General features: G+C 40.0%; 1 protein-coding gene and 1 long non-coding RNA gene across 8 annotated transcripts in view; one reads left to right on the plus strand and one right to left on the minus strand.

The window, feature by feature from the left end:
* Positions 1 to 5,302: 5,302 nt before the first annotated feature.
* LOC148777685 (uncharacterized) lies at positions 5,303 to 17,875 on the minus strand. The gene is made up of 3 exons (XR_016037526.1): positions 17,750 to 17,875; positions 13,073 to 13,180; positions 5,303 to 6,165 (listed from the first exon to the last, which is right to left on the minus strand). It is a non-coding gene; the product is annotated as an uncharacterized LOC148777685 (long non-coding RNA).
* A 260-nt stretch (positions 17,876 to 18,135) lies between these two features.
* Positions 18,136 to 25,138, plus strand: part of SLCO1A2 (solute carrier organic anion transporter family member 1A2) — a 133,558-nt gene continuing 126,555 nt past the window's right edge. For 4 of the 7 annotated variants that reach the window (XM_055394614.2, XM_055394620.2, XM_055394619.2 and 1 more), the window contains exon 1: positions 19,867 to 20,000. The gene's annotated coding sequence lies outside the window, so the exon portion shown is untranslated. Of the gene's footprint in view, positions 18,447 to 19,866; positions 20,001 to 21,580; positions 22,137 to 25,138 lie in introns of those variants that run through there. The other 3 variants (XM_055394617.2, XM_088837289.1, XM_088837287.1) reach the window with 2 other exon arrangements.

A 25,138-nucleotide genomic window follows, 5' to 3' on the forward strand; every position in this document is an offset into this window, starting at 1 on the left:
GTGCCTGGGAGTTCACACTTAACTTTTTCGCACTCTTTGAAAAGTCGAGCGACGGGTGCCCGGGGAGCTCACATTTAATCTCTTCGCGTATAGGCTGTGGCCAAGCCAAGAGACAGCTCATCGATTGCTGGGCTTTGCCTTCCTGTCACTACAGCTGAATGTAGCCTTTATGTCTAGATTTGATAAAGATCAAACAAAAGCTAAAGTAAAGTAGATGGATTGCCAAGAGAACCCATTTCTTGACCTATTGTTTATAGACCGGTGTTCTCGCTGGTCAGAGCGTTCTTCGAATAAATGAACTGCTCTGAAGTTCTCACTGTTCCTTCCTGCCAGAAGTAGTTCTTAAATTCTTCCTCTTAGAAGGAACACCGTGCTTCCCTATCCTTTCCCTAGCAAGCTAAGATTGTGTACTTTGGAATCACATTCTTCGTGCACACGTTGATCAAGACAAAAACAAAACTACTGAATTGTTTTTTAAGAAGTTGTCATTTCCATTTACAATTTTGACCTCAGAGAAGATTTCCCCTAGTATTGAAGAGTCGGACACGACTGAGCGACTTCACTTTCCCTTTTCACTTTCATGCACTGAGAAGGAAATGGCAACCCACTCCAGTGTTCTTGCCTGGAGAATCCCAGGGACGGGGGAGCCTGGTGGGCTGCCGTCTATGGGGTCGCACAGAGTCGGACATGACTGAAGCGACTTAGCAGCAGCAGCAGAAGAAAGTTGCTCTGGGCTTCCCAGGTGGCGCTAGTGTTAGAGAATCCACCTGCCAATGCAGGAGACAGGAGACTGGGAAGATCCCCTGGAGGAGGACAGGACAACCCACTCCAGTATTCTTGCCTGGAGAATCCCATGGAGAGAGAGACTGGTGGGCTACAGTCCACTGGGTGGCAGACTGAAGCGACTTAGCATGCTCGCACATAGAGTTGATCATCATGTTGGCAAAATAACATTCTTCCCAAGTTTTCAGTAAATAGCAAGTGTAAAGGCTGAATTAAATATTCACAATGTAATTTTTTAAAGCTACTTTTACTATATTCACATTATTATAGTATTCACTATTTACATTGTTATACTATTTATTATTACCTTTTCTGTCTCTTATAATACTTCCCTTGGGGGTTGAATTATAGTATTAAGAAGGAAGCATTTCTCTAAACAGCTCACTCCAAAACTGACAATTATCAATCCTCCTTTAATTCATTAAATTCTGAAAATAAACAACCTATATAAACAGGAAAACCTAATGTGTGTAGTTACAGGTATTTACTGGTATCTCTATTAATAATTGTGCTTTGATTTAATCAAATTGTAGGCAGTTCAGTGATTCTAAGTCCTATAGCTTAGACAACCAAACAAAGCATTTCTAGAAGGAGGAAATTGTACTTTAAACCCTTATAGATCTAGTCTAGTTACAGATCTAGTCTCTAGTCATTGTTGATTGATGTAGGCAAAAATGCTCTCTATGTGTGGAATGGGTTAAATTAAGATATAGATAACTTTGGAACATGGATTCCTCAGAGAAGGCAGGAATATGTAGAAGTTGGAGAAGAGATAACTGCTGAGAAAACTGGTTTAGAAATCAGGGAAGCTTAATGCCAAGGGGTAGGAGAGGAGCAGAGAAGACAGTCAGCTCCTTTTTAACTCTCTTTGGGAAGCTTAGAAGTAAATGGCACACCAATTTGGTGGCTGTTAGGAGGAGTGAAAGAAATTCCAGTTTGTTGCTAAATATTATGGTGTGTGCTTAAAGGTAGAAAAGAATAGGGGGCTGTGGAGTAGACAAGGACAGCTTCATAGAACAGGTAGGATTTATACTGAACCTCAAAGAAACCACTAGAATTTGAACAGGTTGAAAGGAACAATCTGGCAACCTAAGTGGGAAATATCTGAAGTACAAAAAGTTTCAGGGCAGAAGTGAGCATGGGAAATGAAAGAGATGATAAAAAAAGAAAAAAAGTAGGTGGGGAGGTCAAGATTCATCTGAAAAAACGAAGGAAATAAAACACTCTTTATCTTACTACTATTTTATTAAATTTTCATAAAGGTTCCATTTCTAACTTTTAAAGCATATTAAATGAAAACCTTTATTTTGGGGGGCTCCAAAACCACAGATGATGGTGACTGCAGTCATGAAATTAAAAGACACTTGCTCCCTGGAAGAAAAGTTATGACCAAGCTAGACAGCATTATTAAAAAGCAGAGACATTACTTTGCCAACAAAGGTTTGTCTAGTCAAAGGTATGGTTTTTCCAGTAGTCATGTATGGATATGAGAGTTGCACTATAAAGAAAGCTAAGTGCCGAAGAATTGATGCTTTTGAACTGTGGTGTTGGAGAAGACTCTTGAGAGTTCCTTGGACTGCAAAGAGATCCAACCAGTCAATCCTAAAGGAAATTAGTCCTGAATATTCATTGGAAGGACTGATGCTGAAGCTGAAACTCTAATACTGTGGCCACCTGATGCGAAGAACTGGCTCATTGGAAAAGACCTTGATACTGGGAAAGGTTGAAGGCAGGAGGAGAAGGGAATGACAGAGGATGAGATGGGTTGGATGGCATCACCGACTCTATGAACATGAGTATGAGTCAATTCCGGGATTTGGTGATGGACAGGGAGGCCTGGCATGCTGCAGTTCATGGGGTCACAAAGAGCTGGACAGGACTGAGCAACTGAACTGAATTGAACTGAAGTAAAAACCTAGCTACCCATTCTTTACTACACTAATTAAAAAAAAAAAAGTCTAAAATAGGAGGACTCCCTGGTGGTTCAGAGGGTAAGGAATCTGCCTACTGTGCAGTAGACCTGGGTTCAATCCCTGGGTGGGGAATACTCCCTAGAGAAGGGAATGGCTACCCACTCCAGTATTCTTGCCTGGAGAATTCCATGGACAGAGGAGCCTGGTGGGCTGCAGTCTATGGGGTCACAGAGTCGGACATGACTGAGCTTTAGATTGATTTATCGAGCTGACTGAATGTTGGGAAAGAACAAGGAAATTTCATGCTCTAGTAATGATGAGCAGCTTTTGAATCAGAGGACCTGAGATCAAATATGGATCTAGCATTTCCTTAGCTATGGGATCTTAGGTGAATTACTTTAGAATCTGAGCCTTAGTTTACTTGTTGGCAAAGTGGGCATAAGATCTACTTTGTAGAGTTGTTTTAAAGTACAGAGGAGATAACATATTAAACTTTCTAGCACTGTAGGTACCACAGTAGCATCACTGGTTAAATTCTCTGCTCTTGAGAGGTTGAACAGTCTATATCTCCAATCAAAAAGTTTTATTGGCATGCTTAACTTCATTGAGTTTAAATACTTTTAACTCTCAAATGTCTTTCTATCATATTATTACTCTGAATCGTCAAGCCTGAAATCTCTAAAAGCTCTTGGGTGGCTTCTTGAAGTTCCCCCAGTGTCCTCAAATCCAGGGTGAATCTAAACCAGATTCATCTTTCTTTCAGAATCTCTTCTTTGTTTTTGTTTTATTGAACAAGGTGAACTTTCAAGAGAACATGCAAAGGAAAAAGTCTTCCCACCACTTTTCCTGTGAACATATTTTCTCATCCTTCAGATTAAATCCTTGTCTGGCCTCAGAGCTTTTCTGATCCTTCTTGAGTGTTCAAAAAGTCCAGTGCTGCTTATTATCAAAACTCTAGTGCATGTGTGCTCTGCCATGTTGGACTGTTTGGGACCCTATGGGCTGTAGCTTGCTGGGTTTCTCTGTCCATGGGATTTTCCAGGCAAGAATACTGGAGTGAGTTGCCATTTTCTCCTCCAGGGGAATCTTCCCAACCCAGGGATGGAACCTGTATCTTCTGTGTCTTCTGTATTGCAGGCAGATTCTTTACCGCTGAGCCATAGGGGCAGCCCCATCAAAACGCCGGGCTCTGATCCAATTAAAGCTTCACCTAGCTGCAGGCAGTCAAAGTGGGTTTATTTTTGATTTCTTGACCCAGCTCTTCTCCCACTTAGTGGGTGGTGTTTTTAGCTGCTTTAAAATAGGAAGGTTGGCAAAGAGAAGGGGAGGAAAGACCTTATCTCACTGGAACAGCTATGAATCAGTGGTGTGCTGGGGTCATTGTCCTGTGAGAGCTGATTGTTAAAAATTCAGGAATTGTATAAACTGTCAACACAATTGTTGTTAAATACTAAATTACATAAATGTATAATTAAATGAACTATGTGAAAAGAAAGGTAATGAATACTCAAAGCTCATTATTTTCTAATTATCAGTATTTTATCATTATCTATTCTTGAGGTTATTTCTATTTTATCCATATGGTGAAGATATTGTATAACGTTGTACCACTGCACACTTTTTCCCAATGATCGTTCAGTGATATCATGTTGATTTATACGCTGTAAAATGGCAAATGATGCGAATCAGACATTGTTTTATTGTATTGCTTGGACTTAAGAAAGTGGTGGAAAAAGTATTAATAATGCATTAAATGAAAATTTTATTGTTTCTGAGTGATCATTTGTGGCACATTGTGAATAGCACAAAGATAGGAGGAAATATTATTTCAGTGTTCAGAAACTACTATGCAATTCAGCAAAGACATTACTGATGTCATAGATAAACAAGTGAAACTGTTTGACTATTTTTTTTGGCTGTGAGTCTTGTTCCCTGACCAGGAGTAGAACATCTTCTTCTGCAGTGGAAGTGCTACAGAGCCTTAATCATTGGACTGTTAAGCACTAAAATAACATTAAAAAAAATCCAATTAAAAAAATAAAAACATATAAAAAATTTCTTCCAAGTGCCAAAGATGGGCACACCCAACTTCCCTAGCTTGCTTCTCTGTAGGGCAGAAGGGGAAAGGTAAGGCATGGCTGTTGATAGCTGTCTACAGTCCAACACTGAAAGTGAGGTCAGGCTCTTTACTAAAATAGGTAGCCTTTCTCTTTTGATTTCCAACTCTATGTGATTGGTTTATAAAATTTCCAAGCTCTTCTCAGGCTGTATGATGGAGTTCATGGTTCAGTTTCAATTTCAATCCTTATCATTGGAAAACACTCTTAAATTAAAAGCACAAAAGACACTTCCAGAGTCAAATATAAATTCCTTTTTATTATCCATATCTTTTTTTCTACTATAGACAATTTGGAATTCTCTTTAGTCTTTTAAACTTTTTGAGTCATGATTAAAGCTTGTAAAAGATGTCTTTCAGAATGTGAAATGGTATTATAATACAATTTGCATATATTTTGCATATACTCTAAATAACAAATATTAGGATTCAACCTTATAGCTTTCATGCTATTTTTGAATAAAAATCTTTCTACTTAATTTCCATATAATTTATTTAATTTCTATGCTTTTCACATAAAATTACTGGACAGCACTTGAAGGAATTATTACTTAATTACTTTCCATTTTAGCATGCAATGCAACATTTTAACATCAGCTACATTGAAGATAAGAGAAATTCTGATTGTTTTCTCAAAAATAATGACATATGTTCCATAGCCAATTATTATATTAAGGGACTAGAAACAAACAATACTTTGTATTTATACTTGTTTATTGAAATCACTAGTATTTCCCATAAAATAAATGAAGGTATAAAGAAAGTGAAGTATATTTTCCCCTCCAAATGAGAAAAACATATTAAATTATGCTATCAGGTGAATGACTAATTTACTTCAGTAAATATTAAATACTGAAATTAGAAATAAGGTTGTATCTCTTAATTTTATCTGTTTTGAAAAGGAAAAAAAACCTTTGTTGTTTAAATAATACTCCAAATACTGCATTATCCATTCATTACTTTAACTGAAGGCAGATTTATATGAAGTTTCAGTAAATTTCTCTAGTCTTGAACTTATTTGAAGGTTTTTATGAAACTTTAGAATTTTAGCTGTCAAGATGATCTTTAATAAAATTCATATATTGTAACCACATTGATTCACATTGAATATGCTTGCCCAAGGCATCAAGCTAAAAGTGAAAAAGAAATTTTCATGTCTAGACTTGGGAGAAGAAAGTTAGCCAATTTTTGCTTTGGTTCAGACCAGGCCACTTTTGTACGGATGACCGTTGAAAGAACAGCTGAGTAAAACATTTTTATGGGACTTCCCTGGCAGTCCAGTGGTTGAGACTTCATCTTCCAATGCAGGGGATGGAGGTTCCATTCTGGTCTAGGAACTAAGATCCTACATACCTTGGAGCCAAAAGATCAAAACACAAAAGCAACAGAAACAATATTGTAATGGATTTAACAAAGACTTTAAAATTGACCCACATTAAAAAAAAAAACACAACTTTGTTTTTTGGTATACCACCAAAAAATGATCTCCTTGTGTTTTGAAAGGTACTTATGGAGGGAAAAGCTTTTCATCAGGAAGATGTTCATGTGTGCTCAGTTGTGTCCAACTCTTTAGGACCCCGTGGACTGTAGCCCGATGGGTTCCTCTATCCATGGGATTTTCCAGGCATGAATACTGGAGCAGGTTGCCATTTCCTCCTCTAGGGGATCTTCCCAACTCAAGTATTCAACCTGTGTCTCCTGAATTGCAGGCCAGTTTACCTCTGAGCCATCTGGAAAACTCTAGATTCTGGCTATGAGATTAGGGGTCCGTTCCGTTCCGTCGCTCAGTCGTGTCCGACTCTTTGCGACCCCGTGGACTGTAGCCTACCAGGCTTCTCCGTCCATGGGATTCTCCAGGCAAGAACACTGGAGTGGGTTACCGTTTCCTTCTCCAGGGGATCTTCCCGACCCAGGGATCGAACCCGGGTCTCCCGCATTGGAGGCAGATGCTTTAACCTCTGAGCCACCAGGGAAGCCGAGATTAGGGGTAGAGAAGCCATTTTGTAACCTTGAGATCAAAAGTATGAAATGAAGATATATTTGCTAATGATATGTAAGGAACAGATGGAAATATCTTTCACTAAAAGCTTTATTGAGCCACTTTTTAAATTCTGGCTTGCATACTTTCAGCTCTCGTGTTTCCTGAGACAAACAAATCTTTATATGTTTAAGTCACTGTTGGTTTTCTGTGCTTAATGCTGAATCTAATCCTAAACCTGCTGCTGCTGCTGCTAAGTCACTTCAGTCGTGTCTGACTCTGTGCGACCGCATAGACAGCAGCCCACCAGGCTCCCCTGTCCCTGGGATTCTCCAGGCAAGAACACTGGAGTGGGTTGCCATTTCCTTCTCCAATGCATGAAAGTGAAAAGTGAAATTGAAGTCGCTCAGTCGTGTTCGACCCTCAGCGACCCCATGGACTGCAGCCTTACAGGCTCCTCTGTCCATGAGATTTTCCAGGCAAGAGTATTGGAGTGGGGTGCCATTGCCTTCTCCAATCCTAAACCTAGTCCTCTGTTATTTAAGTATGTTAGAAGAGAAACACTTGATTCATTCCTGTTAATCCTATCTTTTTTTTTTGCCACAAGGCATGTGGGATCTTGGTTTCCTAACCAGGGATCAAACTCACACCTCCCCCTGCATTAGAAGTGCAGAGTCTCACATTTGCAAAATCAAATAAGTGACTTTTAGTTCAAAGGAGTTTACTGATTTATTGTGACATTTCTCACTGTGATTTATCTCCAAAATTTTGCTGTAGGCATGATGTAATTTATAATTTGGGGGCCTTGCTGACAGCCTGATTTCCATATGCCATTCCTAACCACACTGGTAATCACTCCTGCAAATCCAGTCTAAATAAATCTTTTTGATAAATTTACTTTGTGAGAGGGTGTGACATATTTTATCAGATATAGATTTCGATTTGCTACCCTTTTCACACCGAGACTGATTAACAGTGAACAGGAAGTAGGCCACTGAACAGATTAACTTATAATTAATACCTGTATGCGTGCTAAGTTTCAGTTGTGTCTGACTCTTTGCGACCTTATGGACTGTAGCCTGCCAGACTTCTCTGTCCATGGGATTCTACAGGCAAGAATACTGGAATGGGTTGCCATGCCCTTCCATGGAATCTTCCCAACCCAAGGATCAAACCTGAGTCTCCTCTGACTCCTACATTGCTAGCAGATTCTTTACCACTGAGCCACAAGGGAAGCCTAATACCTGTATATCTACTTCTAGATGTTTATCTGCTTATCTCTATGCCTAGATCTGATTGGGGTAGTTATATAAATATAACTGGTTTCCAACTGGTGGCTTTGTTTTCTTCCCAGTTATCATGGATTTAATTTGATGATTTAATGTGATCAATTTCTGAATCTGAATATATTTCTTCCGTTTCAGAAGTTTGTATTAATCAAAATTACCCAAATGTACTCTAAAAAACATGTTTTACTTTTATAATGAAAAATATGATAAAATGAATTAAGCAAAGTACATTTAGGTTATGCAAATACAAATCAGTTTGACCATTACAGTGTCATTCAAAAGTTTTTGTTACATTTATTCACTCAACAAATATTTACTGAACATCTGCTTCATGTCAGACATTATTTCAGTCACTTGGATACATCAGTGAATAAAACAGACAAAAGTTTCTGCCCTACCAGGATCGGGAAGATCCCCTGGAGTAGGAAATGGCAACCCACTCCAGTATTCTTGCCTGGAAAATTCCATGGACAGAAGAGCCTGGTGGGCTATAGTTCACGCGGTTGCAAGAGTTGGACATGACTGAGCACACACATGCACACATACACACACACATACACACACAAACAAATTAACTTGGATTATATGGTGTGCAATAAAATTGATGGATCATGGTAATAAGTGAAAACCTTGAGTCCTCTCAAATTACATACAGCCTGAAACTTTTTAATATGCTGTCTAGGTTGGTCATAGCTTTTCATCTAAGGAATAAGAGTCTTTAAATTTCAAGGCTGCTGTCTGCAGTGATTTTGGAGCCCAAGAAAATAAAGTCTGTCACTGTTTCCATTGTTTCTCCATCTATTTGCCATGGAGTGATGGGACCAGATGCCATGATCTTAGCTTTCTGAGTATTGAGTTTTAAGCCAACTTTTTCACTCTCCTGTTTCACTTTCATCAAGAGGCTCTTTAGTTTCTCTTTACTTTCTGCTAAAAGGGTGGTGCCATCTGCATATCTGAGGTTATTCATATTTCTCCCGGCAATCTTGATTCCAGCTTGTGCTTCGTCCAGCCTGGCATTTCACGTGATGTATTCTGCATATAAGTTAAATAAGCAGGGTGACAATATATAAGCTTGACATACTCCTTTCCCAGTTTGGAACAAGTCTGTTGTTCCATGTCCAGTTCTAACAGTTTTTTTTTGACCTGCATACAGATTTTTCAGGAGGCAGGTAAGGTGGCCTGGTATTCCTGTCTCTTGAAGAATTTTCCACAGTTTGTTGTGATCTACACAGTCAAAGGCTTTGGGGTAATCAATTAAACAGAAGTAGATATTTTTCTGGAACTTTCTTGCTTTTTCTATGATCCAATGGATGTTGGTAATTTTATCTCTGGTTTCTCTGCCTTTTATAAATCCAGCTTGAATATCTGGAATTTCATGGTTCACGTACTGTTGAAGCCTGGCTTAGAGAATTTTCAGCATTACTTTGCTAGTGTGTGAGATGAATGCAATTGTGTGGTAGTTTGAACATTCTCTGGCATTGCCTTTCTTTGGGATTGGAATGAAAACTGACCTTTTCCAGTCCTGTGGCCACTGCTGCTGCTGCTACTGCTAAGTCACTTCAGTCATGTCTGACTCTGTGTGACCCCATAGATGGCAGTCCACCAGGCTCCCCCGTCCCTGAGATTCTCCAGGAAAGAACACTGGAGTGGGGTGCCATTGCCTTCTCTGGTGGCCACTGCTGAGATTTTCCAATTTGCTGGCATACTGAGTGAAGCACTTTCACAGCATCATCTTTCAGGATTTGAAATAGTTCAACCGAGATTCCATCACCTCCACTAGCTTTGCTCGTAGTGCTGCTTCCTAAGGCCCACTGACTTCTCATCCCAGGCTGTCTGGCTCTAGGTGAGTGATCACACCATTGTGGTTATCCTGGTCATGAAGATCTTTTGTGTACAGTTCTTTTGTGTATTCTTGCCACTTCTTCTTAATATCTTCTGCTTCTGTTAAGTCCTTACCATTTCTGTTCTTTATTGTGCTCATCTTTGCATGAACTGTTCCCTTGGTATCTCTAATTTTTTAAAGAGATCTATAGTCTTTCCCATTCTATTGTTTTCCCCTATTTCTTTGCACTGATCACTGAGGAAGGCTTTCGTATCTCTTGTTGCTATACTTTGGTACTCTGCATTCACATGGGTATATCTTTCCTTTTCTTCTTTGCCTTTCACTTCTCTTCTTTTCTCAGCTATTTGTAAGGCCTCCTCAGACAACCATTTTGCTTTTTTGCATTTCTTTTTCTTGGGGATGATATTGATCACTGCTTCCTGTACAATGTCACAAACCTCCATCCATAGTTCTTCAGTCACTCTATCAGATCTAATCCCTTGAATCTCTTTGTCACTTTCACATATAATCATAAGGGACTTGATTTAGGTCATACCTGAATGGTCTAGTAGTTCTCCCTACTTTCTTCAATTTAAGTCTGAATAAGTAGTTCATGATCCAAGCCACAGTGAGCTCCCAGTCTTGTTTTTGCTGACTGTATAGAGCTTCTCCATCTTTGGCTTCAAAGAATATATCAGTCTGATTTCAGTATTGACCATCTGGTGATGTCCATGTGTAAAGTCATCCCTTGTGTTGTTGTAAGAGTGTGTTTGCTATGACCAGTACGTCCTGTTGGCAAAACTCTTGTTAGCCTTTGCCCTGCTTCATTTTGTACTCCAAGGCCAAACTTGCCTGTTACTCAAGGTATCTCTTAACTTCCTACTTTTGCATTCCAGTCCCCTATGATGAAAAGGACATCTTTTTTTTGGTGTTAGTTCTAGAAGTCTTGTAGGTCATCATAGAACTAATTAACTTAAGCTTCTTTGGCATTAGTGGTTGGGAAATAGACTTGGATTTCTGTGATATTGAACGGTTTGCCTTGGAAACAAAGGGAGATAATTCTGTTTTTGAGATTGCACACAAGAACTGCATTTTGGAGTCTTCTGTTGATTATAAGGGCTACTCTGTTTCTTCTAAGGGATTTGTGCCCACGGTCATCTTATGTCACTTATGTGGAGTTTAAGTCACTTATATGGGACTTAAGTCCTTATGTGGGCCATCTCTTCTGGTTTTCCTTAGGCCAGTCATTTTGATTTGCCTGGTTCACAGTCCATATTTGATATATCTCACGATCCTCCCATGTGTGCACACACGTATCTCTTAGCCAAGATGGCTTCTACTGCAAAGGCATCTGGGTAGAACATGCCTTGACATTACTCCCTCTTTGACCTCCAAGGACCCTTTCTGTAGTGGGGGAGGTCTCCTGATTTTGGGAATGAGAAATATGTGGCCTGAGCAAAGCCCAGCTTTCTCCCTTAATTGTCGTGCTTTTCTCGTCTTGGAGTTTTGGTCAATATGGAAAGAATCTCCAATTCCTTTATCCTGGTAGAGGTGAAAAGTGGAGTAGGAGGGGTCATCTGCCTCCAGCCTCAAATCCATCCCAAGACTTTACACTACTGTTTAGCTGCATGTCCCAATTTTTACCAGAACTTCTGCTGATACTAACCCAAACTCGTATTACTGCTACCAAAAGCACTGTCTTATACCAAGGGTCAGCAAACTTTCTTCTGCAAAGTGAAAGTGAAAGTCATTCAGTCGTGTCTGGCTCTTGTGACCCCATGGAATAGCCTATGAAATTCTCCACCCAGAATACTGGAATGGGTAGCCATTCCCTTCTCCAGGGGATCTTCCCAACCCAGGGATTGAACTCAGGTCTCCTGTACTGCAGGTGGATTCTTTACCAGCTGAGCCACTAGGGAAGCCAAATAGTAAATATTTTAGGCTCTGCAGCCTATGAGATCACTGTCACAATTATTCAAGCTTGCTGTTGTAGTTATGAAAGCTCTCTTGTACTCAGTTGTGTCCAACTCTTTGTGACCCCATGGACTGTAGCATGCTAGGCTCCTCTGTCCATGGGATTTTCCAGGTAAAAATACTGGAGTGGATTGTCATTTCTTCCTCCAGGGGATCTTCCCAATGCAGGAATCGAACATGCATCTCCTGTGTCTCCTGCATTGCTGGTGGATTCTTTACTGTTGAGCCACTGGGGAAGCCCTCAGTTATGAAAGCAGCCAGAGACAAAATTTAAGTGATTGAGTACAGATATATTCCAATAAAATAAATTACAAAACCAGGCAGCAGGCCAGATTTGGCCTGTTCTCTGCTATCCATCCAATAATGAGTCTCTTTACTTTACAGTAGGGGATATTCACCTTGCCAGCATGTAAGGCCAGATATTAGGATTTAATGAGTTATCTCCCAAGAGCTGCTATATCTTCCAGTATGAGAAGAAAGAGAACTCTGTGGTCCACACTACAGAAATCTTTACGGTGGACTTATCATTAAGTAACATTATCCACTGTGGCAAATTTGAAATGAAAATATGAGGAAAGCAAGCTATACTTTTTAGAGCTTAAAGGAGCCTTCTCACTTTTCGCGGGGGAGCTGGACCTATCCATGCTTTCAGAACCCAAGGTGCCTTTCTGGTTGGGGGAGGGGTGACCTATTGGATTGGCCAAAAAAGTTTGTTTGGATTTTTCTGTAAGATGTTATAGAAAAATGTGAATGAACGTTTTGGCCAATCCCATACAAACTCTGTCTACACCATTGCTTGGGTATTTATACATTTGAAGCTATTTGAAAACAAAAGTCAGCTGTCTTTTATCAGCCATTCAGACACTGTTTTAGGAAAGCTTTGAAGATCTTTGGACATATTTTTTTCCAGCCTCATTTTTAGAGTGAATAACAAGCTCACTTTTTGCAGTGACACAGCTCTGTCTTATCTGTAAAAAAGAAAACAAATCCCACAATAAAAGGGGAGCTGAAACATCTTCATTGCCTGCTTTCCTGATTTCTCTGTCTGCCTGGAGATTTTATTTGGCAACTTACAGGGCAAGCATCTTCAACATGACATGGATCACACTGGACTTTCATCTGCAGGGAAGAGACTGGGCGACTAGTTTCATGAACAATTTGGTGAATTGTTCTCGTGTTCTTCTCTAGTGGACTCACCAGTAAAGTTCAGAGGAGGTCATACATTCAATATGGAAATCACATTCAATACTGGGAGCCGAGCCAGGATGACATCAGTAGCATCAACATCTCAGTATTTCACCACTGCTGAGGAAGGGATAATGGCCTTGAGTAGATGCTTATTCAAATAAAAGACATTGTTTTTTAATAATAATTTAAAAAGTGGCTGATAGAGACAAGCAAAAGAAGTCTGTGTTTATGATCAAGGGGCAATTGTTCGTGTTTTGAAAACCTTTTAAACTGTGGTGATTAAGTCTATTTGTTGTACAATCATAGTTATTTTTGAGTATGTTGGGCAAGACCATCTAAGTTGGGAGAAAAGTATTTTATTTTAAAACTTAACAGAATAGTAAATGTCTTGGAGAAAATAATCCCGACAAATAAATAAAGCCTTAGCTACCAAGAGTACTTGAGTTGTCACAGAAATTTCTAAACATTTCTCTCATGAATGTTTGTGTGTGTGTGTGTGTATTCATGATCACTTGCATCTGACTCTTTGCAACCCCATGGACTGTAACCCTTCAGGCTCCTCTGTCCATGCGATTCTCTAGGTAAGAATACTAACTCTAGGTAAGAATACTAGAGTGGGTTGCCATTTCCTTCCCAGAGGATCTTCTCCAGTGGTTGAACCGCCTGTCTCCTGCATTGGCAGGCAGACTCTTTAACACTGAGCCACCTGGGCAGCCCTCACAAATAGGTTCCTAAAACACCTCCAACAGGGAATTCTTCAGGTTGTCTCTCAAACATTTGGAATGTGTGCAGATCCCTCCATGGCCAATGCCAACACCCTTGTCCTGGACATTGAAGGTCTCAGGCCTGGACAATTACAATAGTCATCTAGCTGCCCTCTGGTTTTCTGTGCTCAGCCTTTTTTCTACACCCTGGCCAAACTGATCTTTTAGATGCACAAATTTTTTATCATTTCTCTATTCACTTTCTCTGATGGTTTCCCATTTCTGACAGCTCTATCTATTGGCTTTTCAGATAGCGCTGGATGGGGTCTGCCTCCGCTCAGCCCTAGCCTCCCAGCCCTGTCCGCCCCCACCTCCCTCTCCACACCTCTGCCCCCAACACATTTCTCTCCTTAGTGGTTAGAGCTTACCCTGCTCCAGAGCTGTAGAGCTTACACCAATGAGCTGTAGAGCTGTAGAGCTCTACCCTGCCCTGTAGAGCTTACACCAATCTCCTTTTCAGTCTTCAAATATACCCTACAGGTTGTCTTCCACCCTAGGGCTTTTGTATTTTCTATTCCAGTGTGCCTAGAGGGCTTTGTCTCTACACCTTGACGTGGTGACTTATTTTAATCTCTGAATTTAGTTCACTTCAGTTCAGTCGCTCATTTGTGTCTGACTCTTCCCGACCCCGTGGACTGCAGCACACCAGGCTTCCCTGTCCATCACCAACCCCGAGAGCTTTCTCAAACTCAAGTTCATCGAGTCGGTGATGCCATCCAACCAACTCATCCTCTGTCATTCCCTTCTCCTCCTGCCTTCAATCTTTCCCAGCATCAGGGTCTTTTCCAATGAGTCAGTTCTTTACATCAGGTGGCCAAAGTATTGGAGTTTCAGCTTCAGTAACAGTCCCTCCAATGAATATTCAGGACTTATTTCCTTTGGGTCTCATTGGATCTCCTTGTAGTCCAAGGGACTCTCAAGAGTCTTCTCCAACACCACAGTTCAAAAGCATCAATTCTTCGGCACTCAGCTTTCTTTATAGTCTAACTCTCACATCCATACATGACCACTGGAAAAACCATAGCTTTGACTAGACAGACCTTTGTTGGCAAAGTAATGTCTCTGCTTTTTAATATGCAGTCTAGGTTGGTCATAGCTTTTCTTCCAAGGAGCAAGTGTCTTTTGATTTCATGGCTGCAGTCACCATCTGCAGTGATTTTGGAGCCCAAGAAAATAAAAGTCTGTCACTGTTTCCATTGTTTCCCCATCTATTTGCCATGGGGTGATGGGACCGGATGCCATGATCTTGGCTTTCTGAGTGTTGAGCTTTAAGCCAACTTTTTCACTCTCCTCTTTCACTTTCATCAAGAGTCTCTTTAGTTTCTTTCTCTTCCCTTTCTGCCAAAAGGGTGGTATCACCCGCATATCTGAGGTTATTGATATATCTCTCAGCAATCTTGATTCCAGATTGTGCTTTATCCAGTCTGGCATTTCATATGATGTACTCTGCATATAAGTTAAATAAGCAGGGTAGCAATATACAGGCTTGACATATTCCTTTTCCAGTTTGGAACCAGTCTATTGTTCCGTGTCCAGTTCTAACTGTTGCTTTTTGACATACATACAGGTTTCTCAAGAGGCAGGTAAGGTCTTTTGGTATTCCCATCTCTTGGAGAATTTTCCACAGTTTGTTGTGATCCACACAGTCAAAGGCTTTGGCGTAATCCATTAAACAGAAGTAGATGTTTTTCTGGAACTCTCTTGCTTTTTCCAATGGATGTTGGTAATTTGATCACTGGTTCCTCTGCTTTTTCTAAATCCAGCTTGAACATCTGTAATTTCATGGTTCACAAACAGTGGATGTCTGACTTGAAGAATTTTGAGCATTACTTTGCTAGCATGTGAGATGAGTGCAATTGCGTAGTTTGAATAATCTTTGGTGTTGCCTTAGTTTGGGATTGGAATGAAAACTGACCTTTTCCAGTCCTTTGGCCACTGCTGAGTTTTCCAAGTTTTCTGTCATATTGAGTGAACACTATAACAGCATCACCTTTTAGGATTTGAAATAGCTCAACTGGAATTCCATCACCTCCCCTAGCTTTGTTTGTAGTAATGCTTCCTAAAACTCCCTTGACTTCTCATTCCAGGATGTCTGGTTTGAGGTGAGTGATCATACCATCGTGATTATCTAGGTCATGAAGATCGTTTTTGTACAGTTTTGTGAATTCTTGCCACCTTTTCTTACTATCTTCTGCTTTTGTTAGGTCCATTTTATTGTGCCCCAAATCTCTGAATTTAAGCTCAAATATTATCTTCTCAAGGGCTTTCCCAGATAATCCCACCAAATATATACCTCCTAGGCACTCTCTATACCATCATGCTGTTTGCTTCTCTTCATGACATTTATTTTTTTAAGGGCTTCCCAGGTGGCTCTGTGATAAGGAATCTGCCTGCCCATGCAGGAGATGCAGGAGATGGGGGTTAGATCCCTGGGTGGGAAAGATCCCCTGGAGGAGGGAATGGAAACCCACTCCAGTACTGTTGCCTGGGAAATCCCATGGACAGAGGAGTTTGGTGGGTTACAATCCATGGGGCTGCAGAGAGTCAGACATGATTGAGCATTCATGCACAATGACATTTATGCATTCTAGAAATTATCTGGTTAAATTGTTTCATAAAATTTCTGGATGATCCTGCCAGAAGATGGAGAAATAGGAAATGGGCTAGGGGTTTGGACAAGGGGATGGTTCAGGCAGGGGACAGGGGTGTCTTGGGATATTGGTAAATATTGGCAATGGGATTATGTTTTCATATGATAAGAGTTAAAATGTACAAACTCATATGTTTTCAGAAGCATGGCTCTCCAAGGATTTGAACACTCTAAGAGTGTATACATATTGCATCATAAGAAGGAAACAGAATATATAAATCTCTGCAAAATTATTGTAATGCTCTTTCCCACCTGTTTGCTAACTTAACGTCAACTCTTGAAAGTTAGTGCAGTGTGTGATTCTGAAGCGGAGGTGCTGGAACTCAGCAGCCAGAACTCAGCTTTAAATCCCTCCTCTTCAGTTTCCCAGCCATCTGATCTTGATGACATTAAAGCTTGCCTATGTGTCCCAGGGACCTGATGAATTTGTTGACAGAACTAAATGAGTTAATACACTTCTATGGAATGGCTCGTAGCGCAGAAGGAATAGTCGATAAATATTAACTGTCATTATCAGGCAATAAGAAAAACCCTGCCACATGGGGCTTCTTAAGAGAAAGGAAAGGCTGGAATTTCCATTTTCACTCTGGAAGTGGAGGTGACCAGAAGGATCAGAGCACTTCCTGCTCCATCCCCTCTCACTTTCAAAGCAGTTCTCAGATTTTTGTCCACAGAGATGTAGGTGGGCAGATATTTTCATGTCCATATTTCCTACTTAAACAAGTTGAAAACAGTGACAGAAATGTCACCTTCTGAGGTTGAGGAGCAGTACAAGAAATATCTAAGAATTACTAAATGGTATTTGGGTAGAAAAAAAATGTTGCAATTGATTTGGTTGTTGAGTATTCACGCACACACATATACACATCTCCTACCTTTTAAAATGTGTTTATTAAATAGGTTGAGTGAAGGAAAAAGAGTCCCTCTTTCAGAACTCAAGATCTCTCAGCATTCAGATATTTGATCCTTTTGGAGGTACTTAACTGATCTGTGGATTTCTTTTATCATATGCTCTTTGTGCTGCCAAAAGGCAATTGGGAAATGCAAGGCTGTAGGTAGGGAAAAGGGTTGCATTTAGAGGTAAACAAAACAAAAAGCAGGGGAATAAAATCTTGGAGGAAGGTAAGAGTAAGGAGAGTTGGACTGCTATTTCCAAATGATAAGTCATTAGGTTTTTGAAGGAAGTAAGGCCAGTTATCAGGCTTTGAAAGAAAGTAAAGCCATGCTCCTATATTCAGGGTCAGATTGTCTGACTCAGTGGTAAGAGCTTACCTCTGCCTTCTTCCTGAGCCTTTAGTAGAGCCGTCACCACACAGGATTTATTTAGATTCCCATCAACAGTTTGAGAGATGAGTTTTCACCCCAAATCTCACTAAAGCTGTTAGTTTCTGTTCAGAGTGTCTCTGATTTCCAGAAAGGAGGCGGAGAAGCTGATGATTTGTGTAGAAAGGTTTGTTGAACCTATGTTGATTTATAACCTCCTGGCCTGAGGAGATGGAGCCCTGGCTCACCAGGCTCTGACCACAGCACTCCTGGAACTCTTGCTCCCTCTGGGTCAGCCTCAGGGTGATCACTGACCCACCGAAGCTTCTCTTCAGATGTCCAAGAGACCTGGCACACTGCTGTGACAGGGCTGAAGGAAGTACAAAGTTTTAATACAACGAGAGAAAACGGGACAGGGCAAGATGGCTCTCTTCAATATTTAAAGAGCTGCTGCAAGAGAGACTGGAGTAGGTTTGTGGCTTTAAAGAGCAAAATCAACATAGGTTCAACAAACCTTTCTACACAAATCATTAGCTTCTCCGCCTCCTTTCTGGAAATCAGAGACACTCTGAACAGAAACTAACAGCTTTAGTGAGATTTGGGGTGAAAACTCATCTCTCAAACTGTTGACGGGAATCTAAATAAATCCTGTGTGGTGACCGCCTCAGGCCGTAACCTCTACTAAAGTCTCAGGAAGAAGGCAGAGGTAAGCTCTTACCACTGAGTCAGACAACCTGACCCTGAATATAGGAGCATGGCTTTACTTTCTTTCAAAGCCTGATAACTGGCCTTACTTCCTTCAAAAACCTAATGACTTATCATTTGGAAATAGCAGTCCAACTCTCCTTACTCTTACCTTCCTCCAAGATTTTATTCCCCTGCTTTTTGTTTTGTTTTACCTCTAAATGCAACCCTTTTCCCTACCTACAGCCTTGCATTTCCCAATTGCCTTTTGGCAGCACAAAGAGCATATGATAAAAGAAATCCACAGATCAGTTAAGTACCTCCAAAAGGATCAAATATCTGAATGTTGAGAGATCTTGAGTTCTGTAAGAGGGACTCTTTTTCCTTCACTCGACCTATTTAATAAACACATTTTAAAAGGTAGGAGATGTGTATATGTGTGTGCGTGGAATACTCAACAACCAAATCAATTGCAACATTTTTTTTCTACCCAAATACCATTTAGTAATTCTCAGATATTTCTTGTACTGCTCCTCAACTTCAGAAGGTGACATTTCTGTCACTGTTTTCAACCTGTTTAAGTAAGAAATATGGACATGAAAATATCTGCCCACGTACAGCTCTGTGGACAAAAATCTGAGAACTGCTTTGAAAGTGAGAGGGGGTGGAGCAGGAAGTGCTCTGATCCTTCTGGTCACCTCCACTTTCAGAGTAGTTTGTGATATCATCTTTTCTTACATTTTCCAGTCACACAAGAAATTGAACTCATGCTTAGTATACTAGTCTTACTTTACTGAATAAGTGAAAGCTAAAGTCGCTCAGTTAAGTCTGACTCTTTGCGACTCAGTCCATGGAATTGTCCAGGACACAATGCTGGAGTGGGTAGCCTATATCCCTTCTCCAAGGGGATCTTCCCAACCCAGAGATCGAACCCAGGCTTCCCACAATGAAGATGGATTCTTTACCAGCGGAACCACAGGGAAGCCCAAGAATACTGGAGTGGGTGACCTATCCCTTCTCCGGGGGAACTTCCCAACCCAGGAATTGAACTGGGGTCTCCTGCATTGCAGGCAGATTCTTTACCAACTGAGCTATCAGGGAAGTCCTAGTGACTGAGTAAATCAGTAAGTAATTCTTTGATTTACAAAAGACTTCTTCAAGCACAAAAGAAAAAACTCAGAAAAGAGGTTCAGCTAGTTAAGTAACGTGAACGCTTTAACTTGAGTTTTCCTATAGTTTCTGAACACAATGTCATAGTCAGAGCTCTGGCCAGGTACGGGTTAATTGTTCAGACAAAACAAAACAGAAAGGAGGAGCCTCTGGTTCCAGTTGACTAATCTTTTCTCTCACCTGTTTCATGCAACCTTCAGAGCCAAAGAAAGTTTACCAAAGGATTAAAACTTAGGTAAACAGAGATTCTTTTATTTCCAGCTCTGATTCTCTGGAGAGCAAGAAGTTCCAGCTTACATGTATGCAGATGTTAATTCATATTGGTTACTCAATATATAATTTTAAAAAGTCTGATTATCTTACAGTATAGAGGCAGCAATGAATGAAGGTGATGGTGAATGCTAAGGTAAAGGAAGTTCACTTATTTGGGCTGTTGTGGGTTGCAGTTTGTCACTTCTGGTTGGAAAAAATAAAAGGTAGACTTAACGCTGAGAAATATAAGATTCCTTGGGTTTTCTACTTTGTCCTTAATTTCCTGATAGTGACACCAGTTCTATTTAATGCAGGATCGTGTAATAGTAGCCCTACTGCCTGTTCACAGACGAATCTGGAAATACAGATGTTGATTTTCAGTCATGAAATATATTGATTTTTTTCAAATATGTAGTTACCAGTGGTTTAGAATATTTGAAGTGAGTCTAAATGATCCAGATACTACTTCTTTCCTGCTTTTTTCTATTGTCTGAAAAGCCCCCTTTTGTTTATCCAGTTCCTACAAGCTCACCCTTCAGGTTTTGATCAAGCCATATGTTTTCCATATACCTGTCTCCCTCCCCTGAAATCCTGGAGCATTAGTGGTCTATACTATACTGTACTACACAGATGTACACACACACACACACACACTTTGTTGGAATTTTCTTTCAAAATTCAAAAATGAGAAAGTTTTTTAAAGCCAAATAGCACAAAAAAGTATAAAAAGACAAAGTCAACTTGGTGAATATCTTTTTACATGTAAAAATATATAGAACAAATATAATTGCATGAATTTCTATACATGTGCTCCCTTAGTTTCATTCACAGGAATAGGATTATCATTAGATACATGACTTGGCTTGCTACTGTATTCATTTAAACTGTGTACTCTGGGTATTCCTCTAGGTCAGCACATGTGTCTCAGTCATTCTTGGTCTATTTTTCTTCTTCTTTGAAATATGTCTATTTCTATGGAACAGATTTCCAAAACTGAAATTACAGAAACAGTGTGTGCTGTAATTCACAGCCCTACTGTTTCTATACCCTATTATGTTGAATATTATAAATCTTTAAAATTTTGTTAACTTATTATATGAAAAAGTGAGAATATTGTGGTGTTTTGAATTGTGCTTCTTTGTCTATTAGTGAGACTCAGCATCTTTTATAAACTGCTTTTAATACAGTTTTTGTTTATTTGCATTTCTTCTTTTATGAACTTCAATCCATACCCATGTTTGTTTTTCTTAATCAATCTGTAGAAGCTCTTTTTTTTCACATTAGCGATATAACCTCCAGCTTCTTATATATATTTTATTTTTTTTCTTATATATATTTTAAACATTTCCTCCCTCTCTGTTTTTCAAACATTATTTATGGTAATTTTTTTTTGGCCTTTGTTTACTTTGTATTATGATGAATTCAACTTTGAGAACTTTTCCCATTATGGTTTCTTAAAGTTTTTTTGGTCTTTTTGAAGAAATTTTTTCCAATCCTAGCACTTTTCTACTTAAAAAAAAAAAAATATATATATATATATATATGTTTTTACATTGAAGTCTTTCATCCTTTGCTCTTTTTATTTTAAACATGATATTTAGAAAGGGCTAGCAGGCTATTTTCTTTTCAGATAGCAATTCAATTATGATACCACTATCATTCATTAAACAAGCTCTATTTTTTCCTGATGAACTATTATTAATGTATATACACATTTTCTTTCTTTTTTTTTTTTTTCATATACACATTTTCTGCTTTACTGGATGTTGTAATGGACTTAGTTTTGCACGAGTGACCTGTGTGCTTGTTTTTGTCTCAGAACGTGCTGTTCTAATCAGACTAATGTTACAGGTTTTAGTATCTCCATGGCAGATTCCTACCACCCTTTTTGATTTCAGGGCAGGGTGGGGGCGGTCTTTCTCTCAAACTCAAGCCCAGTGAGCAAGCATGACTAAGTTCGCTGTGAGTGGTTTATCTGTCCTCTGCAATTTGGATGACACAGGGACTGGTGTCTGACTCCTGCTGAAGAAGTTAAAAGGTTGCGGGAGGATCCACCTGCCAGGAGGTGGAAAGAAGAGAGGGCTACGTTCAAAAAGGAACGACGTCCCAGTCAATTGTGGGTCAACCAGAGTTAGTTTGGGGCTGTCTTACATCTGGACTGGATTATATGGAGCGATGCTGAGATCCCAGTAGAAAGAGGCTAAACGTGTATGCTGATCCTTGAAATTTGAAGGAAAAATTGTGCCAGATCAATTAGCGGAGGTGCATTTACCCTGCCAGGACACTCCAGGTGAGAGACGGTGAATGCGGGGTGGGATTGCCCAAGGCCCCCGAAAGTGGCTACCAGAGAGCGTCAATGTCAAATATCAATCCTGGCCAAAGGAGGCAAGGATGACATTTCCTGCTTCCTTAACCAACCCCAGCCCGCCCCCCGCCCCCCAACTCCTACAAGTTTCAAGTTTCAACTCTGCAGGTGACAAAGGCAGCTTTGTTCTACTGAGGAGGAAGAGAGGGGTGTGTGGGGACGGGGAGAGGCCGGAAGAAGCTGATAGAAAACAGAAGCAACCTGTTTATGATGATTTCAGGAATGAGTATAGAATTTTAAATCTTCAAAATAGCCATTTACTTCTCATAAGTCAATAAATAAATAGAATTACTTGTCTTGTACTTGAAATGAGGATAGAAAGGAGAAAATGTTTTGCTCATGCCAAGTAGCTTCAGTTGCGTCAGGCTCTTTGTGACCCCACAGCACCCTCCTCTGTCCATGGGGTTTTCCAGGTAAAAATACTGAAGTGGGTTGCCATTGCCTTCTCCAGAGGATCTTCCGGACCCAGGGATCAAACCCGCATCTCCTGTCTCCTAGATACTTAGAGGCAGAATGTGGACAAGATGAAACTCAAGCTTGACAGCTTCACTGTTCAGTTACTATGTTAGCAATAGAGGCAGCTGAAACTACCAATTATTGAAACATGTCAGGTTCTCAGACTGGCACTTTACATCAATCATCTCATTTTTTGTTATATGCCAGGTGGAAGTCTAATCTTTTTAGGACCCAGCAAGATATTTACATATCTCCTATTTAGTTGATCTAGGAAGTCTAACAAGACTTATCAAGATGTTTTCGTGGCAGTGTCTGATGCTTCAGAGAAATTTAGGTCACTTGGATTTCAGTGTTAGAATTAATTCAAATGCTGACAGCCGCTGCTTCAGTATTCCAAATATACGATGCAAATAACAATGTAGGACAAGTATGAAAAAAATGTAGACTGAATTCTGCATTGGCTTGGTTCACCACATTTTTGTTTCACAAATTATAAACTTTTTGATAGTAACAATCTGTCATTTCATCTACTTTTATGAGAATATAATATAATGATTTTAGTGAGCTGGTGTAATTTTTATTTGCATTCTAAAATGGTAAAAGTGAAAGTTGCTCAGTCATGTCCAACTCTTTGCGACTCCATGGATTATATAGTCCATGGAGTTCTCCAAGCCAGAATTCTGGAGTGGGTAGCCTTTCCCTCGGAGAAGGCAATGGCACCCCACTCCAGTACTCTTGCTTAGCAAATCCCATGGATGGAGGAGCCTGGTAGGCTGCAGTCCATGGGGTCGCACAGAGTCGGACACAACTGAGCGACTTCACTTTCACCCATTGGAGAAGGAAATGGCAACCCACTCCAGTGTTCTTGCCTGGAGAATCCCAGGGATGGGGGAGCCCGGTGGGCTGCCGTCTATGGGGTCGCACAGAGTCGGGCATGACTGGAGCGACTTAGCAGCAGCAGCAGCAGCCTTTCCCTTCTCCAGGGGATCTTCCCAACTCAAGGATCGAACCCAGGTCTCCCATATTGCAGGCAGATTCATTACTAACTGAGCTATCAGGGAAGCCCAACAGCATATGAAATACAACAATTTATGAAAAGCCCATACAAGGCACTTCATTTTGAAAAAGTTCTGGTTTCTTTTTCTATCCACTTTCTTCCTTTTATCTCTGTTTACCAGCGAGCTTATATCATTTGTGGTTTCTAAGCTCCTGTTCTTTATGCTGTAAATCTTGTTAAAACCCACGCTAGATGAGGCTAGTCAGTTGAACTACCGATGTGAATTCAGATATTCATTCAGAATAAATAAATTCAGAAATGTCAGAAACATACACAGGTAGTGAACCGATCTTTGAATCTGCTATTTTATCTTTTGTTTATTTATGTGGCAGAATAAGTTGTTTATATGTGAAAGGAGAAGGGCAGAGGGTAAACTCTGTTAGAAGTTTCTGTTTTCTGGTAGGGACACTGATCATTTGCTAAATTGGACCTTAGCCTAGTAATGTCTCAATGTATCTGGAATTATGGTCACATTTGTGGATAATATTAAGGGTAAATTAAGTTTTAAATATATAGTCCTAGGAAAGGCTAGAGAGAAAAGTGTATAGGTGACACTAAGACATAAGCTTTTCTGGGCAAATTTCTGGATAAAAACATATAATAAAAAGTAACTCTAATGCTTATAACTATTTTCAGACAGGTAAATATTACATTCTATCACCTTCCTGTATTACAGATGGGAAGACAATTTGCCTCAGATTACTGGTCATAGCCCAAGCTCATTTCTGGTGGTAAAGCAGTGCATTATCCATTTTGGGTGATTCAGCTCATAAAAAACTCAAAAGTAACAAAAGAACAACACATACTAGAGATACATAAGATTTAAAAGATTTTAAAGAGCCTTGGCCCATCATGTCTTAAGACAGTCACATTTAAGCATACATTATCATTTAGTTGCTAAGTTGTGTCCAACTCTTTGGTGACCCCACGGACTGTAACCCACCAGGCTCCTTTGTCCGTGGGAAAGCATGCAGAAGGGTCTTTTCGACATTTGAATACACTCTAGAAGATTAATCCTACACTTGCAGATTTTCCCAGTTGTAGCTATTAGACTCTCGTAAAGCCTTGACCTGGGTTTATATTTTTCTTATTTTTTACTCAGAAGTCTTAGAATCAAAATGGGGCCACATATGGCAGTAGTGAAGTTGTATAATATTTTTTTTTAATATCTCATGGTTTGGTCAATGCTATATCCTAGAATTTAATGAATATTAATCACAGCTAAAGCTGAAACTCCAATACTTTGGCCACCTCACTTGAAGAGTTGACTCACTGGAAAAGACTGATGCTGGGAGGGATTGGGGGCAGGAGGAGAAGGGGACGACAGAGAATGATACGGCTGGATGGCATCACCGACTCGATGGACATGAGTTTGAGTGAACTCCGGGAGTTGGTGATGGACAGGGAGGCCTGG

The sequence above is a fragment of the Moschus berezovskii genome, chromosome 6, assembly GCF_049115385.1.
Source record: "Moschus berezovskii isolate FMDL1 chromosome 6, NW_MosBer_1.0, whole genome shotgun sequence".
In the NCBI taxonomy this organism is placed as follows: Eukaryota; Metazoa; Chordata; class Mammalia; order Artiodactyla; family Moschidae; genus Moschus; species Moschus berezovskii.